General features: G+C 53.3%; 1 protein-coding gene across 3 annotated transcripts in view; it reads right to left on the reverse strand.

Moving 5' to 3' along the window:
* Positions 1–18219, reverse strand: part of SCAF8 (SR-related CTD associated factor 8) — a 174966-nt gene that overhangs the window by 31752 nt on the left and 124995 nt on the right. For 2 of the 3 annotated variants that reach the window (XM_037520623.2, XM_037520627.2), the window contains one exon: positions 734–1876. The exons of the other annotated variant lie outside the window; for it this stretch is intronic. The gene's annotated coding sequence lies outside the window, so the exon portion shown is untranslated. Of the gene's footprint in view, positions 1–733; positions 1877–18219 lie in introns of those variants that run through there. 3 annotated transcript variants of the gene reach the window in all.

The raw sequence follows: 18219 nt of genomic DNA on the forward strand, positions 1-18219 counted from the left end.
AGTACAAAAAATATATTCCCACCTCGCTGGACAGGGTCAAACACAAAGATTGGATTGAATGGCTTAGAGCTGTGACTCTTTTACCCAGTCTTCTCCAATATTCTCCTTATTTAATAGAAAATATTATAATCAAAGTGATATAATTACAATTAACTTTACAGAAAATGTTGTATGATGGGGGCCTCCCTGGTGGTGCAGGGGTTAAAACCTCAGTGCTGCCAAGCTATCACCAGTCACTGCGGCATGTGGGTCACTGAGTCCAAGGAGGTGACCCACATGGCGCAGCAGACCTCTCCTGTCTTCCCGCTGCTCCCCTCAGCAGTGTATTTCAGTAGCTCCACCTGTTATGCTCCCCACTCTGTCTCTGGTGAATCTGCTCATGCTTCCCCCGCACCTGTGCACCTCTGTCCTACACCCCAGTTCTTGTATGCATAAATAAAAAAATAAATAAATCTTTAAAAAAAGAGAAAATGTTGTATAATCAGTAACTGCAGAAAGCTAAGGTATGAGTCCCAGGAACTACTTTTAACCCACATGGTAAAATGCACAATCAATAGGGCCTTGACATTTAATCCTCTCTCAGTCCTTCAACAAATAGAAAGGAATGAGTCTTCTAATATAGAAAATGACAGTGATCCAGTGCACGAGACTGGAAGGCTGAACTCTGTATGTCGCTCCCTGTCTAGATGCTTCGCTATACAAACTCAGTGGTACAAAGATGTGCTAAGTTACAAAGCCAAATAAAGGACTAGCGACCAAAATGAGTTTCAATTTTTATTATGAATGTCCCAAGTGACAGCATACTGTGAAAATGTGAGGTTCTCATGATTAAATTTCAAGAGACCACAGATGACAGCATTCCAACACTTTAATTTGTGACAGAGCCAAAACAATTAAAAGAATGATAAAAATATTCTTTTCGGTGTAGAGAGTGCTCATCTTTGAGTTTCGTAATTTTTTCTCCCTGCAGGTATTGTGAACACTGATTATTTCCAAAACACAAATCCTGGTGTGGATCCTTGCAACAGACTTTTATAATCTCTGCCTGAATAAGAAGCGAATAAGAAATGTACTTATAAAGTATGTTTACGATACAATGTAATATTCCCGTTCATTGTCATTTCCTTCCTCTCCCACAGGCTTCTCACCTGCCCTGGGCACCTGCCGTTTGTAATAACAGGAGACCAAAGGGGGGAGTGAAATACCCGAAGATTACATTGAACCCTGGCTTTTTTCAAAGCTGCATTTTTTTTTTTTAAATGAAAGCTTAAGACTTTCAGTGTTTGAGAGTATCCAGGAGATGACTAATTCTAATGGGCTGACATCAGCAGTCAAGAGCTATGCATGTTATGTTCAGGGGGAAAAAAACCCTTGGTTTACTAAAGCTAGGGTTCTAGTCATCTGCAGTTCCAACACAACTTGACTTCTTTCCTCTGCAGGGTTTCCTTGCCATCCGTCCTTCCCATCACTGGCACTGGTACTGGGTGATGCTACGGATGGAGCTGGTTGCCATTTACATTCCAATCAGTTCTGGTCCCGTGGCAGTGCATATCTCTGACAGATGCAATACTGTTCATCTGAGTGGATCCTCAAAAAGAACAATTATGAACTAGAAACTCATAGAGTTTGTGTTTAAAATTTATAAAATTAAACCTGCTCCAACAGGTAATACAGGGAGGCATGCTTGCAACCTCTGGATTCAATCAGAAACAATGCCTGAGAGCACAGAGCTTTCACAATAGGTAACGGCGGGTTCCTTTAAACGCTTCCTTAACCAAGATCCGATGTGATGCACATTAGAACCTTGAAGCACGTCTCATTTATTTCTACAAGGCCTGGGACACAGGAACTGCCAGGACTTCATTCATCATCTTGCCTGTTGACAAAAGGAACAATAACTGGTCATCACTGGTTAATGGAATAACTTTTCCTAGTTGTTTTTTTTTTTCCCCCAAGATAATTCCTAAAGAAGAGATGGTGTCAATACAAACACGTTTCAATGTTTGATGAATTTCTGTGCTTTAAAATGCCACGTCTTTCTCCTTCCAGGATTGCAGGAAGAACCAGCGTATGCAGTCATCATTGCGCCCCTTGTCCTGGAATGATTTAGGGGAAAACCCCCTTCTGGAGCTCAGGACACCTGGCCCAGAAGCAATTCCACCAGCCACTAACCAGTCCTGTTACTTCCTGTGCAGACTCTGAGGAGCTAATAATGGATAGGGTCTCAAAAGAAGGTTGCACGACTCACTTTTAATGAGTGCACATGGTGCTAACTCACGGCTCCTGAAGAGCACGCCCAGGTAAGACCAACTCGGCTGTGGTGAAGGTGAGACTTACAGGACACCCATGCTGGGGTCTATGGTCTTGGCGCAGCTTTGCCTTAAGACCCACAGAGCTTCCAGAAGTCTCAAAATATCTACTAGCATCTAGAGTAGTAAAATCTTCTTAAATAATAATATGATTTAAGCTATGTGGGTGTAAAATTCTGAAAACACACATTTCCACATGTTGCACATTTTTGGCTGTCTTAGAGTCTAAGATGTGTCTTCTGGGAGAACCTGCTGCTTTTCTTAATTTAAGAAATAATTACATGAAAGCCGGAAAGTACATGAGTAATTACAACGCAGAAGCATTCTGGAAAAGCACATATGTAGCCCTAGACTCCAACTCGCTGGACTAGTTTAAGTCAGTATGTCAAGTGGCCTTATCAAGACACACATCTGGAAATAAGCGGGTGGGGTCGAAACATAGCAAGCATGGCCCTAAAACTGGTGACTTGAACCACCACGCAAACCACCTGCCCAGGTATTCTTAAGAGGATAACAAACTGGGCTAGAAAGTTCTTTTCACAGCTGCCAAAGGTAACACCAGGAATTAGATTGCACGTTGGAAATTTTGAGAATTAGTTCTTATTATTAACAAAATTACAAGCCTCACTCTTTGGAAAGATTGCTCTGAGCAATGCTGATTTGCTCCTTATGCCTCTGTGGCTGGTGAGAAGCGGATGCTGCCCGACCCTCGCCACCGTCTGTGGCTTCCCGCAGCCCGACGCCATCCTGCGTCTGACAATGAACAGGGCTGCAGAGTTGTTTCAACCGTTGCTGTGGTTTTGGCATGAGGGGAGAGAGGTACGACTTTGTGAAACATGGGGAGCAGCCAAGTGAAACAAAACTGATACCTAGATGTCATCTGTTCCTTTGGAGGATTCAAAGCGTTTTGGGACTGAGCTTATTCTTCAAGGCTGATTTCGAAGCTACTCAAGAAAGAAAAAGACAATGACAACTTAAGCCTAGTCATTTGACTCTCAAGAGCTGCGCAGTTCCTGAGCCTTCCTCCTAGACCACGACTTCTGCCAGGTGGTGACAGGACGGGGCTGCTGCCCAGAGCAAATCACATTTGTGTGGTCTGGAGCTCCGGGGCCACCTTGGGTGCCCAAAAGGAGAATGACCCAGATTTATTCCAACTGGGGTGGGGGCGCAAAGAGACAATCTAGTCACACCTGCATGGACACCAACAGACAAAATTTCCATGTTCCTTTGCTGCCAAAGCAAGAGAAAAATAAGTATTTCTGTTTGGGCAAATGGACTTGAAATACACAGTGAATACAACTCATCGTGGCGTTCTGACGAACATTTGGATGGTGGCTTTCTGGGATCTGATCTGTCTAGGTAAGTCCAATGCCCCATCACTAAAGAGGGTGGAAGTTAAAAAGTGAACATCAGTGCCAGGTGAGCACACGTGGCGGAAAGAGGGAGATGAGGCTCGCGTGGCCTGTTTGGAGAAGACTTTCAAGTCCTTTCACATTGGTGGACTCTCTGGTCTTTATAACAGGACCAGCTCACTCAAAGGGTAGCCGAGATTTGAGGGCGTAGGCAGGTGACCCAGCATTCTGTGGGTCATCATGGGGCCAGGTGGCCAATGGGTGTAAGAACCAGGCACTTGCTTCTTCTCTACTAACTGCTCTGGCCAGGAACACTGATTATTGCTGGTTACTATTCATTCTTCTGCACAGTTTTTCTGCTATCACTAGGAAGGAGCTCTCCTATACCCAGTGTCTTCTAAAGAACACCCTGCAAAATAGTTATAACTGTCTCCACAAAGAAATGCAAGTTTGGAGAAGCTCCCTGCCCCAGATCCCAAGGCGCACAGTAGGGCTGGAACTCCAGTCAGGGGGCTTTAATTCCACAGCCCTGCCTGCCTCTTCCACGTGGTGTGGTTTTGGCGTCTGCTATGGAGCAGCGCCTTCAGGTGCCAACTCGGTGAGCCCAGCACCCCCCTAAAGGAACCCCGCTGTTCCAGGGCAGGGGGCTTATTGCAAACTCCTTAAATAGCCATGAAGTTCTGAGTGTTCTCACTTATCGGGGGGTCACGCTTGGTGAGCAGACACCAGCGTGTCTCGCGATCCCAGAACACTGTCATGTCACAGTAAATAAAAGTGGAGGCGCGAAGTCCCACTTTTCAGTGAGCTGCTCCTCCAACTGTCACTCGCTGGGGTCTGCTGGCTGCAGGCACCCGACATGCTTGTGCCGCAAACTGCCCTGCAGAGTGGATTCATCAACCCCTCACGGCAAGTGAGAAAGAGAAGTTTCAGAGGGGTTCCATGCCCAAAGCCAGATGACACGGTGAGAAAGTGGCAGGACCTGCACGTCAAGCAGGAGACCCAGAGAGAGCCGGGCCCCAATTCTGCGCCTTGCTCCTCCCAGGTGGAGGCTCTGCCCCCAGGGGCCCAAGCTACTGGCCGGGAGGGCACCCCACATGCGAGCCGAGACCTGGCCGCTGAGTGGCCCCACTGCTCCCACAACACTGAGTCCGTCCTGCTCGCGGGAACCCCGCTCTGCACACAGAGGCCAGCTCGTCAGTTCTAAGGGGCCACCAAGGACAGGGCGTGAGGACCAAGCAGTGTGACCTTATAGACCCCGGAGAAACCAACCAACTCCAGCTCCAACGTGAAGGCTTCTGGGGTTTCCAAATGATCTATTAACAGGCTGGAAACAGCCTCGTCTACAGAATCCCTTCTAGGCTGCAGATGTAAGCGAGAGGGCAGGTAGAAGGACATCTGGAGAGAAGCTGCACAAAGCCTCGGACCCCTTTCCAGTCAATCTCCTTATTTCCTCTCCCGTGAGCCTCTATCAGAGCTGCCAGGCTCGCTGCTAGGTGTTCGTACAGCCCCCCCCCCTACCCCCCAGAGGAGGCTGTGGTGAAGCAGCCAGGGCACAGAAACCCTGCCCAGGAGGTGATCTGCTCCCGCGCTAATGATGCTGGATTAATCCCCAGTGAGCTAAATAAGGAGGTGATGGAGCAATACCAAGAAAAGTAGGTCCTTTCAGACAGATTTCAGATCCAGGCCCCAGCCAGCCGGTCCTGCCATGCTGAAAGGAAGGTGCCAGAGTTATTTCTGGATGCCAGACCCCAATCTGCCTTTCCCGCTGGTGCACTCGGCCAGCCCAGATGGGAGCAGGATGGCTGGCGCAGATCTGAAAGGATCAGGGTGAGCAGACACGTTCTAGCATAATTTGAGAAATCGTTTGTTGTTCTGTAGTTAAAAACCTACTTAAAATGTGCGGCACGATGCCCCGTTAGACTGGAACAGTATGAAGTCAGGTCTTCCCAAAGACCAAGCATAAAAAGCATTAAAATAAAGGCAATCGCTGCCTGTTAGAGAAGAGCATTCCTCTGTTGGGGGATCCCCAGGACCCCTCTAGTACCCTGAGATCATGCTTCCTTTGCTGCTTTGTGCCTGCACAACATCGCACGCACAATCTTTAAGATTTCCCAAGGAAGAGACTTCATGCCCACAGAATGCAACATCAAGGACATCGGGGTGGTCTCCCCCTGAGGCTGCAGCAGAAGGCGTGACCCTTATGCACAAAGCACGGCCTAGGAGCCACAGCATGTCCATTAAATCTTTTTAGAGTACCGGAAGAAGGTGGTGTTTACAGAAAGCCCATTGTTAATCTTTTTTGTAAGTAACGGAACCTTTTAAAAAGTGAACAATCATCTGTTTTGTTTTGTTTTTTCTGAAACTTCTTCCGTTGGTATATCCAGTTTGCTGAAAGCAAATTCAATCTGTCTTTCATGACTCAACTGGAAAGACTGTACGGCCACCCAGGGGGGCAGATGCCTTCTTTCTTTTTTCTCTTAAACAGCTACAGAAATGGATTTGCCGCACTAGTGGCAGGGAACTGACATGACTCGGCCAACGAAATGACAGGTCACTCACTTTTCACGGATGGCAGAAAATACAACCCTGGGAGAGGGGACCTGCTATTCTGGGGACGGGAACACGCCCCTGCAGACGCAGACCCTTGGCGCAGGCCGTGCAGGGCAGAGGTGGCCCAGGCCGGGGGGCACCACAAGACGCAGCCCAGGGCTTGGCCTCGCTGCCCGCTGCCCTGGCGACCTTTACTTGGCTCGCGTGGGCTTTACCCTCTTTCCCAAGAACAGGTATTAAAGTGGGGGACTGGCGATTTGGAGAACCTCCAGGAAGGTGAGTGAAATGAAGAGAAGAAAAGAGAGTGGCTCTCTCTGTGTGTGCCCTGGAGGGACCAGCGGGACACGCTTTCCCGCCCCCTTGGAGAGGCGGCTGAGTTGCCCACGTCTCTTCCACAGCACCTTTTGCTCCCGCGCTCACAGAATGACCACGACAGCAAGGAGGGCTCCCCAGGCAGTGTGGGCACAGCGCGGCTTCAGCGAGTGCACCGCCCTGACGCTGAAGTCCACAGAGCAGAGGGGGCTACTCTCAGATCCCCTCCAGCAACCCCACGCCCAGCACAGGGCCTGTGCTCCAGGGGAGTCCTCTGCACCCCATGTGATGGCTCTGAGGACAGAAGAACACGACTTGAACGACAGCGCGCGCTCTCTCTCTCTCTCTATATATATATATACATGCGTAAACTGTGCAACGGAGCAATGGTGTTCAGGAAGGCACAGGTCCCTATCTTAATAAGCTCACAGAAAACGCCACACTTGGTGCAAGTTAATGAGCTACTAAGAGATCTATTTTCCAGCAATCTCAGTAACGACTGTATTGGGCAGATTTGAAAGCGCAGACTAGACCGGGACAGGTTGTTTTTAGGTGGGTGTCCTTCCGGTCATAGAGGCCAGAACTGGGCCTACGAGCCTCTTCTCAGCAGCAGCAGCGACGAGCTGTGCTCTCACAGCCCACCGGAATTCCCTCCAGAGCTCACCGGTCACGCGGGGAGGAAGATCCCAGCTGGCCAGGACCACCCCCACCCGCCTTCCATCCAGCTCTCGGTTTCCCTGTCTTTGCACAGAACACCTCAGCCAGCAACCCCGGTGACCACAACCCACCACGGGCTGTGAGGACGTCGTCTCCAGGGGGCCTAGTTGCTAAGAATTTTGCCCAAACCTCTGGCTTCCTTTGCCCTGGAATTGCAACTGTAAGGGGGGCTCCCCAGGAAAAGGGGAGGTTCCAGGTTCCCTGTCCCACCCGAGGGAGGGTAGAGCTGAGCAGAGAGGAAAAGCTGGAGAGGAGACTGGAAGCAGGATGGAGCCAGAAGGAGGCCTGGAGGAGGCACATGGAGCAGAGAGACACCTGAAGAAGCTGCGCTTGCTTCTTGGCCTTGGACTGGCTGAAACAGACGTGGGTGAGAGACCCGTGGGGAGGTGACAATGGCAGCTTTTATCTTGATTTTGCTCTTTTCCTTCCAGCCTTGTCTGTTTCTGACCCTCTTCTGTGGATCCCCACTGGAAGGTGCTTTAGACTGTGGCCGCTTTCAGGCCTTGCTCTGTGGACTTTTACCCACAAGGGCAGGGGTAACTGTGGGTGCTTGTGTTGGAAACTGTGTTCTTCCCCTTTTCTGTATTGCACACTGATTACATTAAAGTTCCTTTCCATGAAGGCTCTATGTTTTGTCTCAATGCGGCTAATGGCAAAACCTATTTAGAGCAGGCAGGTTTGGGGGTTCTGGGGTGCTCCCTCCCTGCCCTGTAACAAAATGAACTACTAAATTTTTTTCACTTTTCACAAGGGGCACATCTCAGATGTTAGTCACCCCACCCCCCAGATTACATAGCCACCCCAGAGTGCCATGTCCCCCAAAGATGGGTATGCAAGGACAAGCGGCAAAGGCCAAGAGGAGGCGCGGGTGACACCAGTCAAGGACCCCTGCTATGGGACACGTGGCCGCCCACCGCCTGTGGCCGAGGCTGCTCATCTTTGTGCTCTGGCACAATCGCCAACCGTTACACACTCAGCGGGCGGGGCACACGACAGGACTGCCAAGGGCCGCCAGCCTCAGCGGGTGATTTCCCGATTTCCAGCTGCGAGGGTCCACGGGGCAACTTGGGGAGAAGCCGGTTTGCGCCCCGTCCCTGATGCAACAACCTGCGGACTCTGAAGGAGGCTTGCGAGCCACAAACACACACAACTTCTGCTTGGAAACACTTACTCTAAAACGACAGGGCAGCAGTGAGTCAGGTCGGATGAGGGGCCCAGCCCCACCCCCCACAATAACGCCAGAGACTCCGTGGGCTAAACTCTCTCCGTGGGAACACGGGAGCTGCTTTCTTCACTGACATCTAACATCCTCAGGATTCCACGTGGCTTCTTAGGAGCGAGATCCCTGTCAACATCAAACCAAATTTTGGGAAACTGAAATGTTTTTTTTTTTTTTCATGTACATTGAAGGAAGGCTTGGTCCTCTCTACCAATAACATTCAAGAGCAAAGAACCTCTTCCAATCAGGGGTAAGTGTTCTAAATAAAAATATGAGGAATGCAAGCTGATTCTACATAATCACTTTTTCTAAGTATGTCTGTCCTTCCTCCCCCAGTCACACACACACGGAGAATGTCACCAAATCTCTGAGCCGGGAGTACATTGACTTTCTGTGAAGGATCGATACTAAACTATGGCCGAGCTGGGGCTAATCTGGTCGGAAGCAAAAGGGCCCTGGTGTTTTTGTTGTAAGTGGCTTGGCTGGGAGACAGAAAGTAAGAAAATAAAATCCAGCAGGTTCCAGGAGGACAGCAAAGTTGTGGCCATAAATACTTACTAGAAAAGCATCACACACAAGAAAGGGTGTGGGTCTGCTAATCCTAAGAGGCCTGCTCGGCCGCCATTTTTTTTACCTATGGTTCTGCATTCCTATCCAAGGTCAGAACTGCCCTGTCAGTTGGTTATAGGAGCCCAACCCTACAAGGTGCCTTTCAAATCAATCAAGAGCAGAAATCTTGATTGCCTGGGGAGGGTGTGCATCCCCAGGTACAACCGGGAACGCCTGGGGGGCTGTTGACTGATGCATAACAAGGGACCCCAGAAGCAGATCAGTGGACCGCCTTGTTGATAAGACTGCAACCATGGCTGGGGATCTAGGGCTTGATTTCAATCTCAATACTGAGTCGGCAAGGGGGTGAAAGTGCCAGGGGGGGGGGCAGACTCATGACCCCTGGTACTGCAGGTGACATAGCACATTTTCTAGTTTCTCTTTGTCGCCCTTCCCCACACAGCTGATGCTGCACGATTATTCTGAGACTAAAAAGGCCAGGATCTTGCTCTTTCAGCAGCGTCCTGCATGGCATAGCCTGCTCCACTGCTCCGTTTGTCAGCGTGGTGTTGCTGACACAGTAAAGGGGGCTGCGTGTGGAGACGCGGCCAGTGGACAGACGTGGGTGATCGGATCTTGGAAAGACACTGCACCTCGTCCCCAGCCCCTGCCACTAGGCACATCCCAAACGTGCATCCTCCTGGCGATTTCGAACATGATGCTTCTGCCTCTGGACTTTTCCTTGACTATTTATCCTTTTCCTGAAGCCTGCATGGACAAGAGGAGCCTTCGCACATCCTGGCCAGGGGGCCAAGGTGGGGCTGTCCAGGGTCACAGGGTGAGCAGGGAGGCAGCGAGGCTGGTTTCCTGAGCCGGGAGGCCCCTGGCTGGGCCTGGACCTGCCGAGAGGGGCCGGTGCTGGGGCCCAAGCCCACCCTCTTCTATGTGACATTCCCTCTCAGGGACACAGTCCAGCCCAACCAGCCCAACCAGGCCCTCCTGCTCGCTGCGTTCCTCACCGGGAGGGAGGCGACCCTTGCCAGGCCACGAGGTGAGCAGAGGCCCACCGGCGCTCCTCCCTCTGTGACCCTGACCCCCCATGGGCTGTGAGGAAGTCGTCTCCAGTGGGCCTACTTGCCAAGGATTTTGCCCAAACCTCTGGCTTTCTTTCCTCTGAAATTACGACAAGCTACTGAGTTTTTCACTTCGCGAGCGCGCTCTTTGGCGCATCTCCCAGAATGCTTGACGTTTCTGGAAGGGGAGGGCGGGGTGGGGGGACCCCGCGCTGGGGAGTCTCACTCGGCCTGTGTACTTCCGGCCGAGAAGCTTAGAATCACTCGGACCAGCGGGGAGAGGCGGACACGAGAGCCCAGTTTTCTCTCAGGAAAACTAAAGAACACTGAGGACCCCAGCAGATGGCAAGTCAATCTATGTCAGGGGGCTGGGGTGGAAGCCGCCAGATTAGCGGATGAAAACAGGCAGGAAATAGCTTTCAGAATGAGCATGTCCCAGAAACGGCATGGGACTGAAACACTGAGAGTTACTTGGTATGTCTGAAATTCAGCTTACTCCAACATCCTGCCTTTTATCCAGCACCCCACCGGGGCGTGGGCCTGGGGGGATCTCGGGGTCACTGAGAGGCACCCTGGGTGGTGGTCATTTCTGCAGCGAGACGGGCAGCTCTGCAAGAGAAGAGGCTGGTCCTGTGCTCTCATCCCTGACCGCGACAGGGCTCCCTTCTCCCGCTCTCCGCCTTCTCTCCATCAGCCCTTACTGCGCGCTCACCCTGTGCCTGGCACTGTCCCGGGGCCGGGACAGAGTGAACAAAGCACGGCCTCTGTCGTCAGGGCTCACGTGCCAGCAGAGAGAGACAGGCGAGCGGAGACCCCCAGGTCTCCCCGGGGAAACTGGGCCGGGGAGGGGCCACGGGGCTAGGGCGCTCCACGGGCTTTCTCTAAATAGAGCCCAGTGCAGGGTGGAGGAGGGTGGAGCGGTGCGGGGTGAGGTGGCCTCCGACACCCTTGAAGCAGCCTCGGGAGCCCTCCAGGCAGGACACAGAGCCCCGGCGCCCAGCCGCACACCAGCAGCCTGCGGGGAAGACGACTCCCCATCCGCACTGGCCGGCCCGGGATTTGTGGGAAGTCCACAGTCAGTGTCTTCCAGTTGGTGCTGAGAAGGCTCCCCTGGGACCAGGGCTTTCCGAAGGCCCAGCCACAGAGGGTGGGTGCAGCAGGCGACCAGTGAGGGTCACTCCCCGACACCCCTGACTGCTGCTTCCAGCTGGGAACGTGCTGGAAGTAAAGCCTCTCTGGCTCCTGAAGGCCCCCCAGGTCACCAGGTCCAGGACGAACACCTGCTCTGGGCTAGGGTCACAGACCCTGGAACCCACAGACCCAGGAGCCTCGCTGGGGTTTACTAGTCACAGTTAATGACACGGCGCCTTTGCTGGGCACCTGAAGTTCCCAGGAGGACACTGCCTAGTATATTTACAATGCACGAAAGGATTTTTAGGAATTTAAAATATATTAAAAAGTCTGTCTTTAACAACCCGCCTAGCTGGGAAAAAAAAAAAGAACCTTTTTTTAAAAAGCAATTTTTTAAATGCTGTTCACTTTAACCTGTAAGAACGGGCTGGGCCTGGCCCACCAGGAAGCTGAGAGCTGCAGTGGGGCCTGCAGGGCCCCCCACCCCCCACGGTCAGGTTCTCCCGCAAGAACTTGCTCATTTCCCTGGTAGCGCCTTTTCCCTCCGACCCGGACCAGTTGAGGTTTCCACTCTGCAGGAAGGCTCAGGAGAGCCTCCCCGTTGCCCCAGTGAGATGGGGATCCTGAGTCCACCCTGCACGCCCTCCTCTGGGCGGACACTGGTCTGCAACTCAGCACTTGGGGTGGGAGTGTGCAGCCAAGCCAGCCAGGCTGCCAGTCAGGACCAACTTCCCTGCCCTTTCCATAAAGAAATTTCAAGCCACTTCGCAAATGCCTTCTTGAAATCCTGAACACAGCAACATGTTTCTCGTTCACCACAGCCCACTTCCAGAGCTGCCAACATCTCCCTGGCAGAACTTGCTGTCAGCGAGCAGGCACCGGGGCAGACAATCCCTTTGAACAAGTCTCTGAACTATTCTGTCCAGCATGGCCCTGGGAACAAGTCCACTGGCCTATAGAGGAAAAAGTACCTTTGTCTTGTCTTGAAAACAGAAGGCCTGCCTCCCTCCAGGCACGGAGTCCTCTCCTGCTCCCCACAGCACCTGGAGTCTGCAGCCATTTTGAGGTCGACCTCTCAGTCCTGCTGCTCCAGGGGATCTAATTTTTCATGACCAGAGCAGGTGGGAGAGCCACAGGCCGGCCTGCGCTCTCACCTGGCCACCATCCCCCCCAGGAGGGATTTTGCTCTATCGGTTACTACGACGCCACCAGCCTGAGCCAGGGGTCTCGGGGTCCCTGTTCTTTCTGCTCTGAGCAATTCTAGAAAGACACTTAGTATTTCACACAGGTGCGTCTCAAAGTGCCGCAGCCTCGGATTCGCCCTCCACATGGCTGCTCTATTCTGACGTCCCTTCTGCAAGGACTGGGTGTCCTTGCAGAGCCTCAGTCAGCAGAGCTTGGGGGTCTTATTTCATGGGAATGAAGGCTGGCCTCGCAGAGATCCGTGGGATCACAATGCCGACCTCATTGTCCCTTTTGGGTGAGCCTCCCTTTTTGAAACTGTCACTGGATTCATCTCTGAACCCTCTGTAATTTGTGCCCCGGGGCAGTCGCCAGACTCAGGCGACCAAGACTGTGTCCAGAACCTGGGTGATGACACCATTTTACACTGCACCCCACCTGGAGATCCCCCACCCAGGGCAGCACTGCCTCCTTCAGAGACAGGAAGCCGCGGCTCCCGCCCTCCCAGAGCAGGCAGCAGAGGAAGAGCTGAGCAGGAGGCTCCAGGCCAGGTGCACCCCACACGCTCTAGATATTTTTTCCTGACTGTTTTATTCTACATAGCAAGAGAACTCTTCCATACTTGCAGGAATAAAAAAAAAATCCCAATTTTATCATGATGATGGGACAGACTCTCCAACAATATTTACAAAAGTCTTAAAAAACTACAAAAGGGAAGCGTTGCAAAAATGAGATGCTTCACGGTTGGAATTATAAAAATTGCAGGCACGTGAGGGCATTTTTTTAACAAGGCGTTAAGTCATCTGGGCGGGGCCTGGAGGCCGTTGCTGATGCTCCCACCCTTGCTGACAGTGCGCTGGTGAGCCCCGCTCCCGAGGGTCTCGGTGGGCCTCCCTCCTCTCGGTCCATGTCTACACAGGGGCGTGACCGATGTGTACGGTGGGTCCAGCCCCGGGCCCATCTGCTGCAGCCACAGAGTCATCACCAGCGTGTGCTGATCTGCCCGGGCTCGGCACATCTCAAGTGCAGCACAAACTGGCAGCAGTGTCTTGGGAAAAGCCCAGGCAAGCTGAGAAAGCGGTCCAGGTCGACACCGGGTCGGGACTCAAACCTAAACGACTTCTTAAAAACTGAATTTAACCTCTGGTTTTCCGTAAACTCCTGAGCTAACTCCGGTGGCCTGGCTCTCGTCAGGGCGGGCCTCAGCGTGGGGCTCGTGGGAGGGCGCAGGGCACCAGGAGGACCTGCTGTTGGCTGACCACTGTGCAGGTGGACACAATAGTTCCTGGGTTAGCGCGGCCTGTAGATGGACGGCTCGGCAGCCGGCGGAAACGCTTCCGTATTTTAAAATCCTGCAGGTGCATCTGCTCCCAGCTCTCGGCTTCCACCACGCCCCGCAATTGGGTGAGAGCAGCTGCCTTCCAATGAGCGTTCCAGGAAACATGTGACTTCAAGACGTGTCGAGCGAGAGCCAAGCTTTTCTGGGATTCAGTTATAAGAAAAACTTTGTATTTTTTGCTTTTTTAAAATGAATCTTTCATTTTAGGGTTCATTCTAAGTCTTGAAAAATGTTTTCTTGATTTTGTAAAAGGGCTTGACTGAGACTCTCGGCAGATCACCTGCCTTTCACCTTCCTGAGCCAATGGACAAAGTCACGAAAACAGCTGCAGCCACCATCACCACAGCAGTTTCACACCATGCCCTTTCTCGAAATCACAGGATTCCCAGGGCTGGCTCTTAGCAAACCTGTTACCCACCCCCAACGGAGCTCTATGGGCTTTTATCCCGGCCCCACAAAGCCTTCTGCAGCACAGCCAACCTCCGCCTGCTGCCTTCAGAGACCACGGGCCTAGCCTTCCTTGTGGCCCAGGCTCTTTCTCCCCTCCCCCGCCAGCCTCTACCACGGCCACCTGCAGCCCTGCTCCCCTCTCGGGACTCCTTGTCCACCCGTGATCATGCGTTATTGCAAAAAGTGCTTGGGAGCGTGAGCAGGGCCGTGCATGCCTGTAAGTACAGATGCCCGGGCCGAGAGAGTGAAGATCATTACGAGAGAGAAGAGAGACTGGAGAGAGCCAGCAAGAGCGAGAATGAGAGAGAGAGCAGAGATCGTGGGGGCTGGGACGCTCAGTTGTCTCCCTGCCTGCTGCTCTGCCTGTGTCTGTCCCTGCGTCAGCATTAAAGGTCTGTTTAAAGGAGAGCCTCCCTGGTGGTGTAGGGGTTAAGTCTCGGCACTATCACCGCCAAGGCCTGAGTTCGATCCCCAGCCAGGGAGCTGACCCACAGGGCGCAGCTGACCTCTCCTGTCTCCCCGCTGCTCCCCTCAGCAGTGGATTTCAGTAGATGGGCTTGTTCTGCTCCCCACTCTGTCTCTGGTGAATCCTCTCACCCCCTGCACCTCTGGCCTGTACCCCAGTTCTTGTATGCACAAAGAAATAAAAAAGCCCTGTCGAATTTATTGAGGGCACCAAGATTCTTTCAGTTTGGCCAAATTAACAGTGAACCTGCTTGGCCTGGGCTGGCTGCACTTCAGTCACACACGACACCTGGGTCCATGTCGGGTTCTCTGCTTCTGTCCCTGCCACGCTCGGCGCTTCCGCACGACCTGGAGGACGCACTTACCCCTCTAGCACCCAGCCTCGCCCAGCCGCTCCGTCATCTGCCAGGTGAACAAATCAAGGAACGGAGCCTAAAGCCAAGCCGATAGCCGATACGAGCACCTTCTTCATAGTTTCAGCTGCTCCTCTGCTATTTCAAATAGCAACGCAGAGCATCTGAAGAGGCATAGTGGCTTTTTTTTTCTTTTCATTTGAAAAATGTGAGAAAATTCACCTCCGGCCCTACTCTTTACCCCGCTCTACAGCCGTTGGCTTCACGTCACCACCCGGACGAGATCACACGCTTAACGGCTGCGGGGCTGACGCCCCCGTTCACGGTCACGTCAACTGCGAGACCAGTGTCCCGCACGGGTGGTGCCCAGGGGTCACCGGGGGATGCCGGGCAGGCCGTCTTTACCTGCCTTGGTGGCAAAGAGAGAAGCGGACAGTGGGTCTACAACACAGGACCGAGTGCGCACGAGGGGAGGAAGCGCGGCGGGTGGCGTGAGCGCTCACGGCCCCAGAGAAAGCGGGAGTGACGTGGCCTGCGCACAGGCTGCTCTGGGCAGGGCCCCGCGGGCAGCGTGTGGCCGCGGTAGCTTTGGGGGCCGGGGGACACACTGCTGGTCTCTCGGACAGTCGACGGTCAGATACTGAGCTCTCGGACGCTCAGCTGCTACTGTGTAAAGCCAAACTCACACAGGCAGGTCACGGCCGTCCTGAGTTCTGCCAGTTTTGTTCCTGCTGAAGACGCTGTCTCTGACCGTGGGCTCCAGCGCTGGGGGCTGGGTAGTTCCACTTGCCTTGACTCCAGGTTGGGGTGTGCGTTCCTGTCCCTAGAGCAGCACTAGCATCTGCTGCGACGCCTGAAATGGTGGTGGGGCTCTGAGCTCAGTGGATGAACAGTTTCTCACTAGGTCCTTGACATCTAGAATATTCTAGACCAAGTCAAGGGGCCAAGATGGAAGTTTTCTTACATTCTGCTGCCAAGATGCTCAGCCCTGGTAACCCGGCTTAGACACGCGCAGGTGTGGTGTGGGCAGGCAGATGACACCCAGCTTCTGCGGAGACTCAGCACAGCGACCCCACTGACAGGCCATGCCAGAGCCCAGGCTGCCTCCAGAACCAGGTGCCCGTGAGCCTCGAGCATTGGCAGGACGGGGTTAAGATGATGTTGTGCAGGCAAAGTAGGCCCAGGCCTGAGAGCAGAGCAAGGCAGGTGTCAGAGGCAGGCTGGGGACCCCAACCCCCCAGTCTCTTCTCACTCTACCCCTGAGAGTCCTGACCCCCAGTCTGCATGTTACAGAAGATACCACCCTGTAGGGTAAATGACTGTTAGGCTTTTCTGCCCTCCAGCCATTAGCGCTGATGATGGATCCCTGCAGTCCTGAATGCATGCCTGATGGAGGACACCTGGAGTAGGGTGTGGGCATGCATAGGTGGGTACACCTGGGCTAAGAGACTAGGCTCATAGGGCGGTGTCGCGGGATGCCAGAGCAAAACGGAACCAGCAGAAGAGAGAGAAGGAGACCACAAGAGAATGCTGGAGAGCACAGGAACAGTGAAGATACACCAGGGGCCAGGAGGCTGGCGGCCCACCCCTGCCCCAGCACCCCTGCCTGCCGTGTACCTGGTAACTCAGTAAAAGCTTGAAAAAGCCACCAAGGGCTCCAGGACTCTCCTCCTTTACCCGTCTGCACAGGATCACAGAAAACCTGCTCTGGCCCATCCTGCCACTACATACCCCCACCCTTGATCCTTAGGGACCAGTCAATTAAGATGACACCCCTAAGAGCCTCCCTGATGGCGCAAGGGGTTAAGACACAGCACTATGAAGCTATCCGCAGTCTCTGCAGCATGAGTTCGATTCCCAGCCAAGGAGCTGCCCACAAGGTGCAGCAGACCTCTCCTGTCTCGCCCGCTGCTCCCCTCAGCAATGTATTTAAGCAATCCACCTGTTCTGCTCCCCACCCTGTCTCTGGTGAATGCTCTCATCCTCTGCACCTCTGGCTTAGACCCCAGCTCTTGTATGCATAATTAAATATAAAAAAAAAAAAGATGACACCCCTGCTTGTTGCACCTGGAAGATCCTGGCCTCGGTGCTAATCTGCAGGGAGCAGGCAGGACCACCTCCCTCCCCACAGAAGGGCTCTTTCCCTCTGGAAGAAGTGAGACCACTCCACACTACTCTGCCTGCCCACGCAGCAGCTCAAGAAGCTGCACCCACTCCTCCTTGAAGCCCCCAGGCCTGCTCCCCTGTGCTCAGCGCTGCCTGCAGGTACTGCGGGTTAGCTCTTCGTCTACACTGCACGCGGGTCTGCATGCACACCACTCAGCTCACACCTCTCCTGAGGCTGAAAAGGCCGGGTGTTCCCAGGGATCTCTCCTGCCTGCTGGATCTGGCTCCTGGCATCTCCCCCCCCCTGCTGGCCCTGCTCCTGGCTGTGCATCCTACCAGGATGATCCCGGCCCCAAAGACAAACACAGTCCTGCAGTGTTTCCTTCCAGGTGGAAGGCTTTTCTTCTCAGGGGAGAAGCACATGTCCCTCAGGCTCCCTTCCCTCACAAAGCCACCACGGCTAAGTCCCAGTGCACATAAATATCCAAGCTAATCACTCATGAAGCTGTGTGATGAATACCTTCAGCTGAGTAACATGAGAAGCAATCATTTGAACTAGAAATTCCTGGGGGGTGGGGGGTGGTGCTGAGGGCTTTCCAGACACGTGTCTTTCATGAGCTGCTGGCTCCGGGGACTTCCCTGGCGGGAGGACGCCTCTCAGGACAGAACGACACCTCTCAGGGTGCTGGCTAGGCGGGCAGGCAACACCCATCAGGAGTCTGGAAAAGCCTTGGGCCCAACGCACTCCATGGGCCTCCTGTTTGTGCTTCAGGCGGGGACGGGTGCCGCAGGCACATGCCCTCCCAGGCCGACAAAACATGGAAAGTGACTTCCCTGCCCAGGCCACTGTGGAGCCTGAGACACCCGGGGGCAGCAATCGCCTCAGACGTGGTGCCGAGGCCCAAGGGATCTTGGAAAACTGGTGTTTGCTTACGGGATAGTCACCTTTCAAAGGAGAGAACCTGCTGCGTTCCTTTGGCAGGCACGCTCTGCCCGGTCATCTCTCCTGAACATTCCACAGCTTTTCCCTGCAAGCCCGTTTTGCACAAGCCCCTGCAGCCTTCCTTGTTGCAGGGTAAGGAAAAATGTCAGGCTTTTCTGCCCTCCCGCCA

This window comes from Talpa occidentalis, unplaced genomic scaffold, assembly GCF_014898055.3.
Source record: "Talpa occidentalis isolate TD23 unplaced genomic scaffold, MPIMG_talOcc4v2.1 talOcc4.2, whole genome shotgun sequence".
NCBI classification, from domain to species: Eukaryota; Metazoa; Chordata; class Mammalia; order Eulipotyphla; family Talpidae; genus Talpa; species Talpa occidentalis.